Here is a 12,329-nt window from a genome sequence, read left to right on the forward strand (position 1 = left end):
ATGGGTTACACTGAAACGGACACATCGTCGGCAAGACAGCGAGCAAGGTACACCGAAAAGAATACATTTCGGTGTAGCACAAATAGTCTACACAACCCGAACAAATTCATACTGAAGCAAATAGTCTCACCAAAAGGAAATGAGCCATATTGCTGAGGGCCCCACATGAACATAACACAACCAATCACGAGCAGCCACGAAGCACCACAGTTGAACACACAACCGCCACAAAAATACCACAGAGCACGAAGGAGACGGGGCCCACACAACCAACACAGATACCACCAATGCCAGGTCATTGCCACGTGCACACTTGATCCCGAAGAAGGGAGGGCCCCACCAGCAAGAAAGAACGATTTCGTTGTAGTAAACAAGATCGCAGTGAGAGGAAGAGGTTTCATCGAAAAGGCTCCTTACATCGAAAAGAAGGATGTCGCCAAGACTTAAAACCCAGTCATGCCAAAAACTGCCAAGCACGTGGATTTTGAGCATTTTCAATCTGTAACATGCACCTGATGAATCCAACACATCATGAGGTCGATGTAGAATATGATTCCAACATAGAAGCACATGAATTTCACACATGATCATCTCTGCACACCATGAACTCTGTTGCAACACATGTGTTCTGCCACCTGCAAGTGTAGCATAACACGACGTGTTATGCACGACTGCATAACCTACATGTTATGCACTTCACCCTTGTTGACATCAACTGCAATTGCAACTCATATCACCTACAACAAGCCCTGGGTAACATCAATGACAACAATGCCAACAATGTCCTCCTTTGGCATTGATGTCAACATGCTACTTTCAAAAAAGTAGAAAAAAGCGAAAAGCAAAAAAAAGCAAAAAGAAAGCCAAAAAAGTTTCTTCTCATAATGTGCCCAAAGTGCCAAAAAATCAAACTTCAACATGCAAATGTCAACACGCTGATTCCTGTCAACATGCAAATTCCTCTCCCCCTTTGACAACAATGGCAAAGGGATCGGTACATCTGAGACACATCATGCCAATAATGATCAATGAAATTTCTCTTAGATGGTAGCCAGTGTTGAAAGGCATTCAGTCTCCGCATTATATAATTGAAGATACTCTGTATTAACCAAGATTCCCCTATATCATGCACTCTCTGAACCATATCTACTAGCAATCCACTAGATGAACCATTATTACAATATATGCCCTGAATGTCACCATATAGATAGCTACTAAAAGAACCATTATTACAATATAAAAAGTAGTTTTAATACTACTTATAAATTTTTTTGATCTCCTCTTGAGACAAAACATGAGGTTCAAAGGTGAAAAGTTTAAAACAATATATGCTCCCCCTGAACCACAAACTACACAAAAACGCTTAAGTGTTGAAGGAGGGTGGAAGAACACCCAATTTATATCTTAGATATTCAAAGTTGTCCTTCGACAGTGGCATAGTGAAGATATCAACAACTTGTTCACTAGTGCACACATATTCAACTTTTACCTCTTTCTCTGCAACCTTTTCCCTAAGAAAATGATGTTTGATTGCAATGTGCTTTGTCCTAAAATGCATGAATGGATTCTTTGATATGTTAATAGTACTTGAGTTGTCACACATGATGGGAATGGGGTCTGAAAACTCTACCTGAATGTCCTTTAGTGTCTACTTCATCCATAATACTTGTGAGCAACATGTGGCAAAAGCAATGTATTCAATTTCAATAGTGGGTAAGGAGATTGAATCTTGTTTCTTGCTATGCCATGAGACCAACCTATTTCCAAGAAAGAAGGCTCCACCACTGGTACTCTTCCTATCATCAATACAACCAACCCAATCAACATTAGTGTATGCTTGTAGAGTGAACTCACCATTCTTTGGATAGCATAGGCCATAATTAAGAGTCCCCTACAGATACTTGAAGATTCTTCTCATTGCATTCAAATGAGATTGTTTTGGAGCTCCTTGGAATCTTGCCACCATGCACATTGCTTGCACTATGTCTGGTCTTGATGTTGTTAGATATAATAAACTACCAATCATGGATCTATACAGAATCTGATTTACACTTGGTGACTCATCATCTTTACTTAGCTTGCATCCAGTTACCATGGGTGTACTAACCAATTTGTTGTCCTCCATCTGAAACTTCTTCAACATGTCTTTAGCATACTTGGTTTGTGATATAAATATACCTTTATCTAAGTGAGAAATCTGTAGGCCAAGAAAATATGACAACTCACAGAGCAAAGATATTTCAAATTCAGACTGTATCTAATCAACAAACTCCTTTCATAAGGCATCCTTATTGCCTCCAAATATGATGTCATCTACATATACAACCACTATGATCATATGATTACCTTTTGTTTTGATGTATAGGTTTCTATCAGCATTTTCCTTTCTGAAACCTTGTTGATGGAGATATTTATCCAATCTTGAATATCGTGCTCTAGGTGCCTATTTCAAACCATATAGTGCCTTTTTCAATCTGCATACAAAATTCTCATCCTCATGAAGCTGAAAACCTTCAGGTTGCTCAATGTAAACCTCTTCTTCAAGATTGTCATTCAAGAATGCAGATTTGACATCCATTTGATATACTTTGTATCCTTTATAGGCTGAGAATGCCAGAAACATTCTTATAGCTTCAAGCCTTGCCACAGGAGAAAAAGTCTATTCAAAATCTATGCCCTCTACTTGAGCATACCCCTTGCATACTAATCTTGCTTTATTTCTTATCACCTTACCTTCTTCATTCATTTTGTTCTTGTAAAGCCATTTAATACCAATAACATTCTTGTCAGCTAGTCTAGGAAACCAATTCCCAAGTCTTATTCATCTCTATTTGTTGCAACTCTTCTTCCATAGCCTTCATCCACTTGTCACTTTTGATGGTCTCATCATATGTCCTGGGTTCCATCTCTGTCATAAAGCAAAAATTTACTTGTTCATTGTTCCTTTCTCTCCTTGTTTGCGTACCATCATTCTTGTTGCCTATAATCTGATTCTCAGGGTAAATTTTCTGAACATACCTATTTGGAGCCTCGCTTGGTGCCTCTTCCTCTTGTTCACTTTAAGATTGTCCTTCCTCTTCCACATATGGTTCCTCAATCTGATTTACCGAGTTTTGTGTATCTTTATGTAGATCTTCATCCACTTGATAGTTCTGATACTTAAAGATAAATACAGATGCCAAGCTAATAAGATGAGAGGGGGGGGGGGGCGGGGGGTGGTGAATCATACAAACTTAATCTTCCATAAAAACATCAGATTCAACCTCGGTAACATATACTTCAGTAATATAACCAAAACTACTAAACATGCAAACTCAAAAGCATATAAACATCATAACACTCATAACACCATATTTAACGTGGAAACCCAAATAGGGAAAAACCACTGTGGGATTTCGGACCCACTTAGAAATATACTCTTCTAGAGTATGCTCGGTTAAAAGCAAATCCTGTTAAAGATTACAAACACACTACTAGATGTGACCTGATTAAGGGATTTCCCTTAGATCTGTTAGGATCTTCACCTTGTTAGAAGTGACCTTGTTAAAGGATTTCAAACACTCAATCAGAATGTCACCTTGCTAGAGGGTTTTACAAATAAGACTGTTAAGTCCACTCGGTTAAGATAATTTCTGTCACTTCACAAAATAACAGTAATAAAAATCTATCTGCAAACTTCACATCTAAAATGCTAAAGTAGATTCTTATTTGCTCAATACAATATAGACATAGAACTAATATTGTCCATCTGTGGGCTCTATACTTTGTTATTCAAAACAAGTCTACAAGCTTCTGTGCTCGGTAATCACTATGTAGCATCCCTGTGCATACACTTGCTCACATGCATTGTTTATCAACAATTCCCTATTTATAAACAATTCGCCAACCGCTTAATCTCCTTGATCACATTTCCCATGATCAATTATAGCCATCAGATCTTCAAACTTTGTCCAGGTTCAATGTATCCTTCGATTTGAAAACGTTTTACCCTGCCTTGGAACTTGCATACATTTCTTGGAACTTGTGCTAGGGTATTGCGGTTCAATCTAAGCTGTAGATCTTCCTGTCGATTTTCCTTTGCCATAGATTCTTTAACAAACTTCATTCACGACATACCAATCATTTAATCATAGCCAGCTCATCAGCTTCCTTCATTAAATAATGCTTTTATTCATTCTGTTATTACTCGGTTGTAACTCGGTAAATACTAAACTTTACTCGGTAGACATTCTGCCTTCATTAACCGCTAGCGATAACCTTAGGGTTTACCGACTAGGTTCCTTAGGGTTTGCCGACTAGGTTCTTTGCTCGATAACATAGTATAGTATTAACCTTTCAATCAATAACATATATAGGATATCAAAACAATCTAATCATCATGATCTCATCATTGTCTAACTCGGTAATAGTTGCCCATTGAATAACTTATTTCTCCCCTTATTCATCATATTCTTTCTATGTCTTTTACCGACATCTTTATACTCATCAAATCATACTTCTCAAGATAGGGCAACATCATACTGAATTAGAAAATCAATTTCTTGACATCAATGACAAAATAATAATATTAAGACAGTAAACATTCTTAATCAATTTTATCCATAATCATTAACAACCTTTTCAATATCCTTATTGAAATGCCAACAATCTCCCCTTGTTTGTTATAATGTCAAATGCCAACACCACTCTCACATGTACACTCTCCACCACCTTTCTTAGCCTCTTGTTGAAACATATGTAGGCCTTGCTATGAGTAGAATAGCCCAAGAAAATACCTTCATCACATTTGGAGTCAAAAATTCCAAGTCCATCTTCATCCTTTTTGATAAAACATTTTCTACCAAACACCTTGAAGTACTTGACTAAGGTGTTTTTATCATACTATAACTCATAAGGTGTCATTATGTTGTTCACTCTTAGTTGTACTATGTTCAATGTGTAAACAGTTGTATGGATTGCCTCTTTCCAATAAACATCAGGCAGATTGGCTGCATTCAACATTGTTCTTGCCATTTCCTTAATTGTCTTGTTTTACCTTTCCACAACACCATTTTGTTGTGGTGGCCTCGGGGTAGAGTATTGTTTTCTTATTCCATGTCTCTCACAACAATCTTCAAATTCATTAGATGTAAACTCTCCTCCACAGTTTGATCTTAAACACTTCAGCTTGTATCCACTTTCCTTCTCAACCATCTTCTTGAAGATTTTAAATCTTTCAAAGGCTCGTGACTTGTCTTGCAGGAAGGTGACCCATGTCATCATTGAAAAATCATCTATGAGCAACATGAATTATCTTTCTCCATTTAGGGCTCATCTTGGTAGGCCCATACAAATTAGTATGTACAAGCTCTAAAGGCCTTGTAGTTGAGTATTCCTTTGTCTTGAAGCTCACTTTCGTTTGCTTTCCTCTTTGACATTCATCACAAATAATTCTTGTTGACTTGATGATTTGTGGTATGTGCCTCACATACCCTTTCTTGTTGACCTTAACAAGATTATCAAAATTTATGTGACCTAGCCTTCTATGCCACAACCAGCTCTCAGCAACTTGTCCCATCATGCATTGAGACAAAGCATTATTTTAAATTGTAGACATTTCCATCAATCCTTTTTCCTTCTGCAACCAAATGTCCATTTCTTTCCTTTTGGATCTCACATCCTTTGGAGTCAAAAGTGAATTTGTATCCTTTATCACACATCTGACTCACACTAAGCACATTGTGTTTTAGACCTTCAACATAATGTACATCATGAGCTTTCAATTTTCCATCTATGCTGAGAGTACCTTTGCCTTTTATCTTGATTGATGAGTTGTCTTCAAATCTCACAAAACCACCATTCCAATCTTCAAGCTTAATGAATTTCTTCTTATCTCCAGTCATGTGATTGGAGCAGTCGTTGTCTACTACCCATAAGTTTTTTCCTTTCTTCATGTAAGGCAATTTGTATAATCAAACTTGACTCATTTTTATCCTTATCCTTTTTTATCCAAACTTGCTTTGTCTCTTTCTATTTTTCTGTTGTCCCATTCTAATCTGATTTTGTATTTGATTCCAAAGTTGACACTGCCTTATTCTGCTTAATTTTCCTAAGCTTACAATGTTTTTCAATGTGGCCCAAGTTTTTACAATGATAGCATTTTACATTCACATTGAATGATGAATTTCAAAATCTATTGTAGGACTGAGATACATTTCTCCTACATTCATGACTCCTGTGATCAACACCATTGCATTGATAATAAATGACATTTACATCACTAGGAGAAGCAAAAGGATTTCTACACTTATAACTAGTAGGGGACCTATGCATGAGTCTACATTCTGCAATTCTATGACCATATGTATTGCATTTGTAGCAGTAGCCATGGAATTGGGGTACATACCAATCATTGTTGAAGTTATTCCACATTTGTCTCCTTGGAGAAACACAATATTGTGTTCTTGAGTTCTTCCTTCTTGTGTCCTTGACCTTAGTGAAGCCTCCATCATCCATCTTGGCTTTTCCTTTAGAATCAACATGCTTGTTCTTTGTAGCAGCAACATATGTCTTCTTCTCAGTGGGCTTGCTGACTGTAAATGTTTGTTTGATTTTTCTATCACTTGAGGAGATGAAGTGTATCTCCTTGCTAGGTGAATCTTCATGGTTAGAACATTGTCCTGCTTCAAATCGAACACCAATAATGTCCTTGGTGTGCTTCTGCTTGTTCAACATTTTTTCCAATGCCTCAATGTTGTCACCATACTTGGTTCTCATCTTGAGTTCATCTTTGCACTTTTCAAGTTCCTTTCTGAGATTTACAATTTCTTCCTCCATCTTTTGACACTCCTTTTCCTTCTCCTCTAAATCTGATTTGGTCACTTCATACATCCTTTTGGCTTCTTCCAATTGGATTCTCAGATCATAAATAGTTTTCTTTGACTCCTCAAGAGACTTGTTTAGCAGATCTTGTTCTTCAGCAACAACAAGCTTATACTTTTTGTATTATTTTCTTTTTTTTTAATTTAAGTTCTACTGGTGCACTCACAAGTTCACCTTCTAGGCCTACTTCGGCTTCAGCTTCTTCCTCTTCAACACTAGTAGCTTTCTCATCATCTAGTTCTCCTTATGTCATAAAGAGATTAACTTCTCATTCTTCTTCACTGCAATCATCATCAGAGACACTTTCTTCATCCATGGCATCATCTTCAAAGGTGTAGAGACTGTTTTTCTTCCTGAAGCTTCTTCTCCTTGGCTTGTAGGTTTTCTTCATTTTATCTTTACCAAAAGACTTCATACTTTGCTTCTCATCTCTATCCTTCTCTCCATAAGGACATTTAGATGCAAAATGTCTAATCTTGCCACAATTGAAACACTTAAAGGGCATCTTACCTTTGTACTTGCCTGATCCCTTTTTGAGTTTTCTCACAAAGTTAGCTATAGCAGTATCAAAGTCTTCATCTTCTTCATGAGAAGCATCTTCTTTTCCTTTCTTGGTTGAGTTGAAGGCAACTTCTCTCTTTGAGGTTTCACTACCAATTGTCCTCATCTCATAAGCCGATAAGGAGCCAAATAATTCATCCATAGAGAAGTTCTTCAAGTCTTTAGCTTCTTCAATAGAAGAGACTTTTGTATCATACCTTGTGGTTAATGATCTCAAAACCTTCTTGACAATAACTTCATCTGAGACATCCTCTCCAAGTCCTCTTATAGCGCTCACAATTTCATCCACTCTTTGCAGATAGTCTGCTATCTTTTCATCTTCTTTCATTTTTAGGCTTTCAAATTGAGCTCTTAGATTCTATAGTTTAGCTTCTTTCACTTTGATATCTCCATATATTTTTTGTAGCTTATCCCATGTGTCTTTCACAAATGTACAGTACATAACTTTGACAAACTTTGTATCAGATAAGCCACTAAGGATGGTATTCTTGGCTCTAGCATTGTTATCATATTCTCTTTAAGCATCAGGATCAGTAGGAGGAGTGGATGGAATAATATATCCATTCTTTACTGACATCCAAACATCAAACCCAAGGGAAGACAACCATGTATCCATTCTTCTACTCCGGAAAGCATAGTTTGTGCCATCAAACTTAGGTGCTTTAGAAGAGGATTCATTTCTATCCATTGTGTTCACAAGACATGATCTACCCAAGCGAGAGGAAGCTTTTACAATAAGGGATCCTAGGGCTCTGATACCGATTGAAGAACACAGGAGATCACTGAGTGGGGGGTGAATCGGTGATAGTCAAAAATTTAAACCTATAAAAACAAATGTGAAAAATATAATGAGTAAATAGATTAAATGCACACACACATAAGAGGTAACCACATAACACAGAGATATACGAAGAAAACCCAATGTGGGAAAAATTCTAGCGAGAATAATAGTTGGAGTCTACTGCTCCAATCCAACCTCACAGTGAAAAATTGATTACAATAGATTTATGGGCACCAACCCAAAGGAGCACCAACCCTAGTGATTTATGACCACCAACTCAAAGGAGCACCAACCCCTGTGATTTATGAGCACCAACCCCTATTCTGAGTGCTAACTCAGATTACAAATGATGAGAAACAATTACAGTTTAGGTACCATGTTACAAATGAATTTTGTAACTCTCTATGATTCACAGTCAATCATGCTCTGCTATGACACTCTCTGATCTCTTCTATTCTCTATTAACAACTACTACTCTCCATGTGTTATCAATCTTTCAAAATTTTGCTACACACATATAATGTCTCTATTCTATTTCTCATAGATTCTCATTCTCGCACTTGAACAACAAAAAAATCTATCTACACACCTCCATCTTTCTTGCATATGAGAAATCACACTTTTAGATAAATTTGATTCTCTGTGCATGGACAACTCTCAATAATAAATCTTATCAAATCAGATCAGGTTTCTGAATTTATTATTTTTTGTTCGACGACCAACTACCCTGTTTCTTATCATCTGCATATCCCAATTGAATATAGAAAATTATTTTTATATTCCTTCAACAAATCTACTATCTATAGAAGAGAAACTCTCATTAATTTCATCATCATGTAGTTTTGGATTCATCATAGAGAACTATATTTGGTAATCTTCACCAACTCCGTCCCTTGATGTCCTTTCATCTGAAAATGTTCTAATGTCTTCGTGGCCAAGAGATCTCTACACAAAAAACATTTTGATATTCTTTAGCCAATGTGACTGATTCAGCTTGTGTCTTCGAGCCCACACAGATAATTTGGTTTGCCTCATAAATGAGTCTTCAGTCGGTGTATCAGATCTTATTAGCAGAAGTCGACATCCAACAAAAAAATGTGATTGTCTTTCGATCATTCTATATGCTCCACATCATCAGTTTTACCTTTCACGTCATCTGGTCTTTGTTGGTCAAACACCCCACGTGGACATTTCAACTATCAACATCCACAGGCAAGAGGACAAACTGTCATTTGGTCAATTTTTGCATTTGGGAAAATTTTGCCCAGACTTTGTCATCATCACAATGAAATGGAGCTTATCGCTATAACTTTCACTATTTGCGAGAGCCGATTTGGGTCATGGCGAAATACCATGTTACGCCGAACTCCAAATGGATGTCGATAGAACACACCACAGGTTACACCGAAATGGACACATCGTCGGCAAGACAGTGAGCAGGGTACACCGAAAAGAATACATTTTGGTGTAGCACAAATAGTCTACACAGCCCAAACAAAGTCATACCGAAACACATAGTCTCACCGAAAGGAAACGAGCCATATCATTGAGGGCCCCACATGAATAGAACACATCCAATCACGGGCAGCCATGAGGCACCACAGTCGAACACACAACTGCCACAAAAACACCATGAAGCATGAAGGAAATGAGGCCCGCACAACCAATGCAAATACCACCACTGCTAGGTCATCACCACGTGCACACTTGAGCCCAAAGAAGGGAGGGTCCCACCAACAAGAAATAATGATTTTGGTGTAGTAAACAAGATCACAGTGAGAGGAAGAGGTTTCACCAAAAAGACTCCTTACACCAAAAAGAAGGATGTCGCCAAGACTTAAACCCAATCATGCTGAAAACTGCCAAGCACATGGATTTTGAGCATTTTCAATCTACAACATGCACCTGATGAATCCAACACATCATGAGGTCGATGTAGAATATGGTTAAAACATAGAAGCGCATGAATTTCACACATGATCATCTCTGCACACCATGAACTCTGTTGCAACACATATTTTATGTTCCCTGCAAGTGTAGCATAACACGATGTGTTATGAACGACTGCATAACCTATGTGTTATGCACTTCACCCTTGTTGACATCAACTGCAACTACAACTCATATCATTTGCAACAAGCCCTAGGTGACATCAATGACAACAATGCCAACAGGGAATCATAAAGATTTATAACCCTACATTAATATTATTTTATAATATTGAAAGACAACAATAACAATAGTAACTCAAAAGAGAAAAAATAACTAGAATTCCACGATTCAAATATCTATAAAATATAATTTCACATTTAACGATGAAAACTAGATGATACTTTAGCATTGACAAAATATGCTTCAAAAGTTGCATCATGTGGTCATCTCGCTTCATAGAATTTGTTGTTAAACTTCATTGATCGAGGACACCATTGTCAAGCTTCTTAAAGCATGGGTGGTAGATCCAAGTGTTTGAATCCTTTGAAGTTGATTTTTCCTACTTCAATTCACCTCACATCGATCCAGGGTGGCAATCTCCAATGTCTGAACTATTCACTACATCATAATGTTGTGGGTGCTTGAAGATAGAAACATAAACTCCATGGCAAGCACAAAATGAGACAACAATTTGTAGAGTTGATACCATTGGATGATGGGTGGGAGTTAAAGGAGCTTTGGGTAAAGCATGTTCAACTTGCAATAGATGGTGGCTATTATGATTCTGTAGATTGCTAATGTTGTCTATGGATCACTAATTTCTCAATGCCCTTTTGAGGACTAGTTTTTGTCTATGGCTTGCTATCAATGTTGGTGGTTATAGGGAGAAGACTTTTTTGTGTGCTTCTAACACCTTAACTAAAGTCCCATGCATAATCTAAACCAATCTCCAAAAATAATAAGATTCAAAATTTTAAGGCATTGAGAATAGCTAGCCAAAGACTATAGACCTCTCTCTTTTGTATTTGCCCAACTGTTATAGTAATTTGACTAATATCATGAATAAGTTAATTAACTTCAACAAATTTACAAGATTACAAGGTATGTAGCTAATATGAACTTAATAGTTTTAACAAAATTATATTAAAGGTTTCAAACTTCTATGACAATTTAACAACTAAGTTGCACAACAACTTATTATCCCTAAAATCCCCATACATGAATGACAAAATTCCTACTTTACACCTACAATTTAAAAGCCCAATGTTTTACTCTAAAGTCACAACAATGTGGGCTTGTGTAGCAATTTGGTAGGTTGTGCACATAATTGTAGTTAATGTTTCTTCATGCTAATACAATTCCAAAGTTTGAGAGCAAAGAAACTAACCAAATATACCAATTTTAATGGTAGTTACTTAGTTATTATTAAATTGCACATTAACTTTGAATCCCCATAATGCGTATAAATTGTGAAGATTTGATACCTGAAATTGTTTGATATCATTTTAAAGGTTTCATACCATTTTATTTAAACCCATGTTTTGGCTAAAGTTGGTGATTAACTTAAGTAACTTAAATAGATTTAAAAGATTATTAAGTATGCATTTATAATCATATATTTTAATCCATTTTTAACATAAACCAAAATATAATCAAAAGCCAATGTATAGAAGTATTTTGCATGGGAACATTAATAAATTTGTCACACAATCTTTTAAAGATTGAGGAATATGTTGGACTTCTATATGCAACAAGATTTCAAATAAATGCCTCGCACAGATGTGATTTCATGGAATGTAATGATTGTAGGATATGAACAAAATGGGTTGGTTGAAAAGGCTTTAGAAAATTTTAAGAAAATTCAATTGGCAAGTGTAAATCATGTCTCCACAACCTTTACCAATATCATCCCAAGTTGTGCGAAAATGCGATCTTTGCAACAAGGAATGACCATCCATCAAAGTATAATGGAGTGGCGATACTGAAGCGTTTGACAAAATGCTAAAGAGAAATGTGGTTTCATGAAATGTGATGATTGTAGGATATGCACAAAATGGGTTCTTGTCTGAACCCAAAGAAGCTTGAACAAAGGTATAGTTATCCATTAAAATTGGAGGGATAGAGAAATTGTAGTAGAATGCTTGTAAGAGATAGATTTTACAACCAAAAATGATAGTTGGATTTGCACAAAACT

Source organism: Cryptomeria japonica, chromosome 11 (genome assembly GCF_030272615.1).
Source record: "Cryptomeria japonica chromosome 11, Sugi_1.0, whole genome shotgun sequence".
Taxonomy (NCBI): domain Eukaryota; kingdom Viridiplantae; phylum Streptophyta; class Pinopsida; order Cupressales; family Cupressaceae; genus Cryptomeria; species Cryptomeria japonica.